This window comes from Balaenoptera musculus, chromosome 4, assembly GCF_009873245.2.
Source record: "Balaenoptera musculus isolate JJ_BM4_2016_0621 chromosome 4, mBalMus1.pri.v3, whole genome shotgun sequence".
NCBI classification, from domain to species: domain Eukaryota; kingdom Metazoa; phylum Chordata; class Mammalia; order Artiodactyla; family Balaenopteridae; genus Balaenoptera; species Balaenoptera musculus.
The window spans coordinates 97,609,905-97,622,383 of NC_045788.1; the positions used below are offsets into that span (position 1 = coordinate 97,609,905).

At 38.5% G+C, this 12,479-nt stretch overlaps 1 protein-coding gene across 4 annotated transcripts in view; it reads right to left on the reverse strand.

Moving 5' to 3' along the window:
• COL8A1 (collagen type VIII alpha 1 chain) overlaps nucleotides 1-12,479 on the reverse strand; it is a 156,053-nt gene that overhangs the window by 7,747 nt on the left and 135,827 nt on the right. The gene's annotated exons all lie outside the window — the stretch shown is intronic.

Consider the following 12,479-nt stretch of genomic DNA (forward strand, 5'->3'; position numbering starts at 1 on the left):
AGGAAGGTACGCACCAACATGGTGAAAACCAGCAGGCCAGGTGACCGGAGTTTACTTAGAGAAAGAAGGGAGAAAAAAAGAAAAGGAATCATGGTCTTTATTAGCAGAACTTCATGAGTGGAAGACAAATGGAAGGGAAGATGTCACCTTTCAATAGAAAACAAACAGACAAAACCCAGGAAAGAGTAGGATCTATCAAATGAAGGCAGCTGGTGGGATTGTAAGCTATGGGGAGACTGCTGGTTGTCCCTGAACATGAACTCTGCCCTCTTCCATAGTATTGGCACCCCTGACTTTCAGCTGGAACAGAGCAAGCCTAGAATGAAGACATTTCATTTAGATGTGGCCATGTGACAAAGTTCTGGTCTGTTGGGTGTAGTTGTAATGGGTGCAACTTCCAAGAATGCTCCTTAAGGGGAGTGAGCATGTTCTTCCTCTTGCTTCTTCCCACTGGCTGGAACGTGGATATATATTACCTGGAAACGGGCCAGACACCATGAACCATGGAGTGAAAGCTGTGCATTGAGGATGGTAGAGCAACAAGCTAGAAGAAACCTGAGCCTTGGTTGAACTTGGGGGCGCCATATATTGATATTAATCCTTAAGTCTGGAATTTGTTTACACAAGAGAGAAATAAAGATTTACCTTCTTTAAGCCATTGTTATTTTGGGTGCCATACATTTGCACTGAACTTAATCCTAACAGATAGAATAGATTCTCCAAAACGAAACAAACTTAGTGGCAAGTCATACTTTGTTAGTAAGTGCTGAAATTCTATATTCTATTGTAAATGGAAACAGTTAATAATTTATAGGCTTTATGCCAGGAGCAGTAGTTTTTCATACGTCAGATGTCCTTTGGCTGCTTTGGTGTGGTCATAAACGTATAAAGGTTAAAGAACAAACAACAACAACAATAAAAACCGAAGATATCTTCTGAATTGTAAAGAAGGTACTTCATGTGACAGCCCCAAAATGTCATCTAAAAAAAAAATCACCATCATAATTATGTACATACAGGGATACCATTTCTTTCTTCTAATTATGTACTATGAAGTCATTTGTTCAGAATTAGGTTAATTGGACCTGGAGATCATTAAAGTTTATCTTTGTACTATTATGAAGAAAGGAGTTTACAAAGCAAATTTGTTGTATAAATAAGATAGAGATGTTTGCTCACAAGAATAAGCTGTTTTTAAGCCTTTTAATAGCACCCTTTGGAAGTTAGTAATTAGTAGAATAAATAAAAATGAGGTCTATCTGTTTATAAAAACAGCTTGAGATGGGTGTTTGGAAACGCGCAGGGTTGAAGACCCAACAGCCCAGGGAACTGCAGTTTTCACAAATTCCCGCTAGAGGGCAAGTGCGGTACACGTCGACGTCTGCTCAATTGCCCGGAGGTCCTAAAACTACACATAAGGCTTTGCTCCCACATCTTATAGAGGGACTTAACGAAAATCTGAATCCTAAATGGAGTGTCATCATAATGCTGCAGAGAGAGAGATGGGACGTGGCGGGGTGGGGGGAGGGGGGGAATTGGGGGTATGGAGAAAGAAGTGGCAAGTTTCTCACAACTTTTAATGTAAATGTCTTCTGGAAAACTTTGAGTAAACTTGAGTAAATAATTTAATTCAGTAACTAACTGAGTAAATAATTTAAGTTCCATTCTCCTAAGAGTTTGTTTTCTTTGCTTCTGCCTTACTTAATTCTGGATCATAGTTTTCCACTTCTTAGAAAATGTGGGTTGACTTTGCAACATCGTATTCAAGAGTAATGCCAAGAGTATGAACAGGCTACAGAAGAATTGGTTAATAAAAAGCACCTAAGAAAATATTTAGTAAAAATCTCCACCATGAAATTCACTGCATTACAATTTTTCTAAATATACTAACTAATCATTTTTTCCCCTTTGGGGTGAAAATGAAGAAACATCTGTCAGCAAAATGATTTATAAAACTTCCTCTATTTCATAAATCAGAGTAGTCTTCGAGAACTATTTGTTTCAAGTGTACTCTAAATGGGAGAAGATAGAAAGCTGTTATTTTATGTCCTTATATGAATGATTAATTGTTATAAACCATTTGGAAAGAGCCACAAAATTAATATTGATTTATACTCAATAGTCAAATTTATTTTAGATGGAAAAAGAACATCTGTTGTAAGTACTCAACAGTAGTTTATTGAGTACTTACGAGACACAATGAGAGACCCACCCAGGGATTACAAAGATGACTATAATATGGTCAATAGGCCCTGCCCTCAAGGAGCTTACACTTCTTTAGTAGGAGTGACAGATGTGTAAACTATTAATGAGTAGCAAAGGATATCGGGGGGGGGGGGGGGGGGGGAAGTAAATTTTCCTCTCACTTCTGTTCTTTAGTATCTAAAATCCTTTCCCTTTGAAGTAACAACATTTCCCGTTTTCCTTCATATTTTCCCAGAGATATTCTCTGAATATGCACACCCATTTAAGACAAATTACAGCCTGTTCTACATACCACTGTTCCTTACTTTTTTTACTCATAAGACCAGAACTTCATCTTAATTTTGTGTATCTGAACAGATCCCTTCAACTTCTTTATTTGTTAAAAATAAGACTCAGTTGTTCTCTAAGCCCCATCTGACTCTAACATTCAATGTCTAAGGCAGTCACGAGAGAGCTGACAGTGGTAATATCTGGTGATGTGTAGCCTGGGATTTAATTCTATCTTTGGGGGTTAATGAGTTTCACTATTAAACCCTGAACTTGGAGTGATAATAGACAGCATGCTTGGTCCTTCACCCTTCCTTCAATTCAGTGGCTGTGTTGGATTTACTTAATAATCTTCAAACCAGGACAGTCTAATGAAACACTGGAAAATTGGAAGGGGGCGAAATGCTTGGAAGAAGACCAGTTGAATACCAAAGGCTCACTGGGATTCTGCTCTACTACAATTATTTCCTCTCATAGGCTTGGCCTTTCTCTCCTGAAAACTACCTCTTTCAGTCTGCCATCTGCCGTTTCTCTGGATCTTTATTTAAATAAACTTCATTCAGTTTTAGCTTGAATATTTATGTAGGGGCCCTGGTTAGAATTTACCACTTGACTTATCCTTACTCATTTCCCTCTTGTCCCTGAGGACATTTTTGGTGATCAAAGTGGTGTGGAGATTCTCCCCAAATCACTCAAAAGAACATCAGATTTGTGTAACACTGTACAAACACCTGGTGGGAAGAAGGAGCCTCAGAATTCCTGCTGGGGAGAAATGGTGGTAGTGGGTTTTCTTGCCTCTTTTTTCTTTTTCTAAGGATGTAGAACACAATAATGCTGTGAGTTCTATTTGATGTGTTCTTGGATTTCTATTTGATAACCAGTATGTGGTGTGTGTGTGCTTGAGTACATGTGAACATAAACATACATACTGTGTGTGAACACTGGATCTTTGCCAGCCAGGCTAGCTTAGTGATGGGTGTCACGTCATACAGGAAGCGCACTGTAGAAGAAACCAAAAGGCAGGAGTTGCGTTGTAGCTCTGCCATTCACTATGTTTATGACTTTCTGCAAGTCCCTTATCTTCACTGAGCCTCAGTTTCCATGCTTATAAAACAGAAATTTTAATCTCTGACTCTCCCACAGTGCTGTTCAAGGGCACAAATGATACTATGAATTCTTTGTAAGCCGAAAAGCACTCCTCACATTTGTTATTATTAATGGAGTGTGACCAAAAAGACAAATCAAAACCAACTGAAATGTCAAAGACTTTTCAAAGAAGGATACTAGCCAACGTAAATGTGAGGTTAACTGCAATAATGATAAACCTAACAGGAATAAAACAATAATGGCCATTCAAATGTACTTGTTAAAAATGGCAAAAAAGAACAGCTGAACCAAGGCAGTTATTCATTCTGGGGTCAGAGTCACCAGTCCTAATCATTTTGAACAGCCCTAAATGGTTCCCTATATTTGGGCAGGGCTGCAGAGAGTTTGTTTCCTCATGTGATCTATAATGTATATAACAGAGTAATGTGATATATATTATTTTAGACGCTCCTCAGCGTTTTATTTGTATGTTGATCCTCATGAGATTTTGGCTTACTGTCTGAAAGAATGTTTAAGTATTTAAACCTTCAATCCTTGCCCTAAATCCAACTTTCCCTTTCACATGGGACAGCTTTCCCTTTCCCTTTCCCTTTCCCAGCATGTCTGTATTTGTGTATGTGTGTGCATGTGTGTCCATGTTGTGTGTGGTGTGGACAAGCCTCTCTCATCTGCTGCCGGGTGGCCCTGCTCTGTGCCCCCTACTTGCCCCCTCACACAGAGTTTGTAGTTTCTCAAGGCTTCAGATTCACCACACCTAAAACAAGGGAAAGTCACGCAGTATCCTACTCCTCCAATATTCACCAGAATTGTTTTCTTGGCTTTTCCATGCCTCTCAAAGAAAATTCTCTCCCGATTGATTGCTTTTCTCAGGGAAATTCATTCACTAGATACAGATATTTATGGTATACCTGCTAACTGTTACAAACTGTTCTGGGGATTAGAGAAAGAGGTGAATTAGAGAGGTAAGTCCCTGATCTCATTGAACTCACATTCTAGTGTGGGAAGACATGTAATTAACAAGTTAAAAATAAATTTTGTAATCTCAGATTTAAGTGCTGTGAAGAAAATAAAGCAGGGGAAAGGGCTTGAAAATGGCTTGGGGTGGCAGATGCTGTTTTGGAAGGATGGTGGGGGAAGACCTCTCTGAGGAAGTAAATTTTGGATAGAGGGGCGGAGGTTGAAAGGTTTATTTATCTCTCTCAAGACACAATACTGGAAAAAAGAAAGAGTCTTATTAATGACAACGGTAGCTGTATGTACCATTCATTAATGTAAACCCCTGTTTCAAGACTCTATTCCTCATCTATGTCAGTCCTCATTTTGACCTCTTTTTTCATGGTATTCTTTTTTTTCTGGAGGATTCTTATTCTTTTTAAACCCCTCTCCATATTTCAACCCTACTGTATTGGTTTGCTGGGGCTGCAATAAAAAAGTACCCCCAAACTGAGTGGCTCAAACAACAGAAATTTATTTCCTCACAATTCTGGAGGCTAGAAGTCCAAGATAAATGTATTGGTAGGGTGGGTTCCTTCTGAGGCCTCTCTCCTTGGCTTGTAGATGGCCATCTACTCCCTGCATCTTCACATGGTCTTTCCTCTGCATGTCTGTGTCCTAATCTCCCCTTCTTATAAGGGCACCAGTCATATTAGATTAGGGCCTACCATTAATTTCCTCCTTAAAGACCCTATCTCCAAATGCAGTCACATTCTGAAGTACGGGGAATTGGGACTTCAACATATGGTTTGGGGAGACACAACTCAGCCCATAACACCTACCATTCCTCCAGACCAACTGAATTCCTACCTCTTCTGTAAAGTCTTCCCTACCTACCTCCTCAAACATCATTATTCTGCTAGTACTACTGAAAGTTTAACACAAAGTTAAATATAATTCTAATCAACCTTATGTTTTTCTCCTATTGTTTTTTGTCCATTAGACCTCAACATAATCGTAAGTTTCCTGAGAACCAGGAAGATGTGTGATATTCTTTTGACTTCCTCAGCATTTATTGATGAACCCTTACAGTCTAAACGTGCAGTGTTGATAGGGGCTTTAGAAAATATCAAATTTAGCCTCATTCCCCATTTGGAATCCTTCCTACAACAGTTGTTGACAGAAGGCCTTCATATTTCCTACCTGAATATTAATAATGATGGAAACATTCATAAGGCAACTTACGACCTTCTTGTGCAACTTTTGTTGCTATTTTTATTATCTGAGCAGCTTGTAGGGGAGACCCACTTTTTTGATTCGTAAATGGCAGTGCACATGTAGGTTACTTTTAGTGGGGGGTGGGGAAGGGGGTATTAAGAAATATATCCCCCAACTTGGCTAAGGCAAAAGATAGATGGTCACATGATCTTTTATTGCCATGCAAATAAGCCCACCTTAGGGTCATCGAACTAGGGATATGTAACTTTGTTGCATAATTTATTAGTATTACAGGACATTAACAACTCTATAAACTATGTTGATTAACCCCACTCAGGTTACGGTTTTATTGCCCTTTAGATTGTTAACCAGTTTTGTATCAAACTTAGCATTATCTCAGCATACTTTTTTATCTGCTCATTACAATGAAAAACCCAGATTTTTAATATTTTATTTCAAATTGGCTTTGTCATCATTTAAAACTTTGACATGTTCACTTACAAATGAGAATTGTGTTTTTAACATTTTGAGGATTATGCTTTGATGGGGACACAAACTAAATAAAATCATAAATGTACGGTGTGCTGGACGATATGGAGAAAAACAAAGGAGAGGGTGGGTAAGGATGTTGAGGTGGTGCTCTTTGAAACCCACTTTACTGTAGAAACTGAGCCTTCTGCGTTTGGATGGGCTGGCACCTGGGTTTTAAAGGAAGATAGAAACAACTCTAAATAATAGAGGGTATGGAAAGTTGGCCTTCTGGGGGATTCCGGAGGAGATTAATTGTGATTGCCGCGTGGCAAAGAGTCAGAGAAAAGATCTCCAATGGAGGAGCAGTCAAGAAAGGAAAAAGTCTTTTCAATTGAACTTTTTGTGTTTATAATAGGATACATATTGTAAGTTCCCTCCTTCATTTCCTCAGAGATGAAGAAACTCTAATTCTTCTGATGATACCTTCAGAAAACCTAATTCTTTGGGGGGAATGGATTTTTTGCGGGTAGGTAGAAGAATGGTTTAGTGCTGTTCCATATTAGCATTGGGCAAAATCAGTGACTGTATTTAGAAAACCAGAACCAGAGGATGGCTAGGGGAGGAAAGGCAATAAACATCAAAGTTATAATAATATTAGCTACATTTTTGAGCACTTACTTTCTGCCAGCACCATGAACATACTTCAAATACATATGATTAATCCTTTGTCCACTTACTAGGTCTTTTTTTTTTTTTTTTTTTTGACACTAAACTCTCAAATGATATCTCCCCATCCTGTATTTATACAGTTGATTATTTTACTGAAATTCAAGACTGTTACATTCCAAGTTAGAAAGTTTAAATTCTTATTTGAAAAGATAAAAATCATACGATATCACTTATTTGTGGAATCTAAAAACTGACACAAGTAAGCTTATTTACAAAACAGAAATGGACTCAAAGACATAGAGATCAAACTTATGGTTACCAAAGGGGAAAGGGGGGGAGGGGATAAATTAGGAGTTTGGGATTAAAATATACATACTACTATACATAAAATAGATAACCAACAAGGACCTACTGTATAGCACAGGGAACTATACTAAATATCTTGTAATAACCTATAATGGAAAAGAATCTGAAAAAGAATATATATATAAATATATATAAGTTACATGTATAAATTTTATATATGTATATAAACTGAATCACTTTGCTCTATCCCTGAAACTAACACATTGTAAATCAACTATATTTCAATAAAAATTTTAAAAAAGTAATTCTCATTTGATTATTGTTAGGAGATATCATCAATACATTAGATAACAAGGTACAGATCTAATTATACGTCCACTTTTCTCCATCTTGTCCTCCAAATTCCAAGGCTGCCTTTTTCATTGAAATAAAGAATTTCCCTGTATATAGGAGAAGATCCTGGACTGGATCCCTTACTTTGTGCTTTGTGGACTAGGGACACAAACTTGGAAGGTATTAAGGAAGTCAAGGTGAATATGCTAAGATGGATCCCAAAGAAATTAAACCATCAGATATTAGTCAATCGATCCAGTGAAGGCAGTGGGCAAAAATATCCAATAAGCATTCATTCATTTTAGTCAGTCTACCCAATTACACCTATTAGGACTGATACATGTATAAAACTGAACTTGACCATGTGCTTCACTGATGAATCCTGAATTTTGCTATAGTTAAGAGGAGCCAACAGCCCCACCACTTAGCTATGGGCAGAGCATGACCTCTTGGGACCTACAGAACTTGAGATGTCAATTAGGTTGTGTCCTCAGCTCTAGAAATGGGCCACCCACGTAACCCCTCTGAAATGGATGGCCAACTGCCACATTCCAAAAGTTCTCCAGAAGAGGAGATTTCACAACATTCCCTGGTAACCAACTGCAGGATTCACAGACTACATTTCCTAATATCTAATCTGAATCTTTCTTGCTGAAATTTAAGCTCATTTCCTCTTTTCTAGTCTCAAAGGAGGTGGAAAACATCTGGAGAATATTTTTCTTAAAATAATAGTTCACATACTTGAAGTCTGCAATTAACTCCTTTTGTTTCTCTAACTGGAATCATGTCAGCTGCCAAAGAGTTTATAAAACACTTGAGAGAACCCCTAAAAGGAAAGTTCTAAAGTGGAACCCTTTTTTCATTTTTAGCTTTTCTTCCCATAATATGAAGGCATCATTGTTTGCAGAGCACAGAGCACCTAAGTGCTGGTTCTGACCTAAGCAAGTCACCTACTCTGAGTGGGCATCAGTTTCCTCATCTGCAGAACAGGGACATTGGCTAAATGACCTCAAGGTCCCCTCTAGTTCTAAAACTCTATGGTAGCTGTGAACATGAACAACAAATCCACACTTCATGGACAAATGATTTCATGAATGTACATGCTTAAGCCTTTTGGACGTCATCTCACACTTCCAGTTACTTTTCAGCATTTCACTCCCCCCACCTTCTACGGGTGGAGATGGAGGGAGAAGGGTCTGAACAGCCCCCCTGCAAGTATCCCTCTGATGAAAGAAGCTGTACCTGACAAGAAACCAAAGAAAGAACCTAAATAAGAAAAAATTTACAGACAAAAACGTGATTTATAACCTCTTTTATACCATATTCGAAGATTGACTAAAAATTGAAGCTTATTGAGAAATCTTTAAAAAGTGGCTGCAAATGATAAAACCTCCCTACAATGTATAGGCTCAAACTGTCCCCCAGAGTCATTCAGCAAGTATCGATGCATGCCTCCGGTCATAGGAATGACAAATGAATACAAAGTATGCACCTTGGGAAGGCTAAGTAGGAAGTGAATAGGATGATGTAGTCGTTTTTTGGAGCTATAATGTTCATTTTTTAAGAAAAATGGAAGATCCAAAATTTAGAGGCAGCTCTATAGTAAAGCAGGCAAAGATGAGGGCTTCCCAAGAATAAGGCCCTCCCCATTCCATGGGCCCAGCGATGTGCAGCAAGGCAGATTCCTTCATGGTGTGACTGAGAAGGGCTGGAGAGAACTCTACCATTCACATGAGCATCTTTCTGCCTTCTTGGCACTACTACAGCTTGTAAATGACACAGTGTAAAATAACGGTGTTTTCAGGCCTTTACAAGGGAGAGACGTGTGAGGAAGTCTCATCTAATGTAAATCACTGAACTGGACATTGTAAAAATATTTGTTTAGAGCAACTAACTATAATGTATTTTGTAAAATATAAATATCATGGACATGGAAATATAGACTTTCAGTTATAAGACAAATAAATGCTTGGGATGTAATGCACAACATGATAAATGCAATTAACACTGCTGTACAGTAACTATGAAAAGTCGTTAAGAGAGTAAATCCTAAGAGTTCTCATCACAAGGAAAACAATCTTTTCTCTTTCTTTTGTTTTGTGTCTGTAGGAGAAGATGAATGTTCACTCAGCTTCTTGTGGTCATCATTTCATGATGCATGTAAGTCACATCATTACGCTGTACACCTTAAATTTATACAGTGCCATATGTCAGTTGTATCTCGATAAAACTGGAAGGAAAAAGAAATATAAATTTCATGGAACATTTGTTCACTGCAAACACTTTTATTTAATCCTGAACTCTGTGCAGACCAATGGGATTACAAGTGAATTTCAACCAAACAAAATTCAGCAATTTCCTTGTCATATGCATAGCTGAAATTTGGTAGTTGTGGTAGAAGTTGTTCTTAGTAAATAACATGAATGAATGGAATAAAGTAAAATGATAAAATCACACTCATTCCCAAAATATCTAAGGTTGCAGAGACTAGAAAGTTTAAACCAAGTTAGGTAAAAAGACAAAAAGCACATAACTTGTTTCCTGAATGACCTTTATCCAGGTCCTGAACTTGAAGAACTTGGGGTCCTAGGGTAGCCTCTAGATGTGGGAGGGAGTGATAAGGAGGAGGAGATGGCTTGCCTTTGGACTCCAACTTTTCCTGAGGAAGGCTGTCATATTAGAAGCTCTTGCCTTTTCTACTTTTCTGCAATTCTCTGTGTCTTCTAGATGCTTCACTATTGCTCAGCATCTTACGCAAGAAAAGTTGAGAGATTAGGTGACACTCAAATGAGTTAGTTCTGGTCAAAGTTTTGAAAATTGAGAAAGTTGAAATATAAAATACAGCAGGCGCAGTTCCCAGCCAGCCTGGGCACTTCCTGGAAGCAGGATGGAGAGCCCTTTGCCACCAGGGATGTTTCTCCCAATATTTTCCTAGGATGGTGGCAAGGAAGGACTGAAAAGCACAGGAAGGTCTCTCTTCTCTGTCCCATTCTGATTGGCACTTAGTATTTACTCTATCAGTATATCCAGAAGATTAAGCAAGCAAGCCAACTTCCTGAGCTAGCATTTTCTTCTAATTAGCTGGCTATTATGGCGGTAGACTCTTCATTTTGGTATTTTTATAGGAAACTGTGAAACAAACCAAAATTCCCTAAACCAAGCAAGAAATCCTAGCCTTTTCCATCTTCCATAATACTAAGATATTTATTAATGAAATTACTGTATGGATGCATATGTGTCTTTGTGGATTGAAAGGCGAGAGGTAGAGGACACGAGGCTGCCAACTGACTTTTTTTTCTCACTTTTGAACTGGTGACTTGGGGAATTCAGGTGTTGAAGTTTTATTTAGCTAAGATTACTTTGAGCCACATAACCTTGAATGACTTGATGTTAAAAGTCAAGCTCTAGAGTTACTATCACACATGGGCAAAATATTAAATCAACAGCACTTGGAAATAAAAATAATTAATAAATTTCCTCCATAATTGCTCTCCCCTCCCCCTGCCCACACACACTCATATGGCTAATCTCCAGTCAGAACAGCAATCCTACTAAAGTTACAATATGTACCCCTGAAAATTTCTGAATTATATAAGAACTAAAAAAAAACTCAACAATTTCTTGGTCAGTAAAAATGTGTATTTGTTCTTTCTCTGTTGCACGGTTTAAGAGTAGCAGAGATCATTCCACAGGACTGTTCCCAAAAATGAATTTAAATACAAAAAAACTTTAGCTCTTAAGCTGGGGCTAAGCCTAAAATGCCAAGTTGTGATAAACTGTCAGCCACAGAGAGGGCAGTCTCTAAATCCACCACTTTTCAACCACAGCTCCATATAGATAATTAGCCCGCGTGGTAACATCCTGCCCTTTGAACACAGGCAAAGCACTGAAAGCCACCAAACCACAGCTATCTTGGTATTGGAAGTTCTGCTTCTTTCAGGGGTGGAATTTATTTTGAGGGAGAAAGAGATGGATGTGCTGTCTGGGAGGAAAATCATAAGGCTTTCACAGTTAATCCACTGAACATTTTTTAGAGAAAATGGAAGTGGAGAAAGGAAAGGACAAAGAATTATGTAATAAATGCCAGTTCTTGGAGATGCCTAAGTGAAGGAGGCTGGGAGTGTGGAAGAGACTTTCCTTTTTTTCAGCAAACCTTGCTACAGGGTACAAAGAATTCACAAAACTGAGGAATTGCACTGATAAGCATGCTTTATAAATGCTATTTCTTAGGACTTAGTGGGGATAGGAAACTGAATTGGAGATGAGAGACCTGGGGTGTATGTAGCCGCCTCTCTGTCATGATACACTCCTGTACTTTTCAGGGCCTCCTCTTCCTAAACTATAAGACGAGGGGAATGAATTAGAGGGGGAAAGAGCCTAAATACCTGGAGGAAGCAGGGAGACGGGGGAGTGAGTGGAGTTGGCTGGCCAGAGTTTGCAGTGAACTAGAGAGCGCTACCCTATCCAATGGGGCGGTAGTTGAACTACTCACTTGTTTGCCTGGTTTGGGCAGGTTTTCCAATTTTTCAAGAGAGGCCACACATTGGGACATTTTGTGAAACCTCTTCATCTTGACACTTGATGTTGATTTCTTTAAAAATAGTGTCTGGTAGAAAAAACAAACGCCTCCCTGCGGGCAGAATCCAACATTTAGGCTGCTGGGTGCCTTGGTATCAGATGGTTTCTAACATCTCTCTTGCGCTAAAACGTTGTATGGGGGAATTCCCCTGCCTTTATTTGCTTAAATTTCTTGGGGGAATTCCCCTGCCTTTATTTGCTTAAATTTCTAACTCCTGGCATTGTTTCTCTCTACTGTGTCAGTTGATTCGTTTAATTATTAAATTCAACAATCTTATATGGAATTTTTAGGCACTACTATGTTAGTGGCTGGCTATATATAAAAATAAGTGAAAAACAAGGACCTACTCTCAAGAAGTTTCCAGTCAACGATTGAAAGTTAGATCTTAATC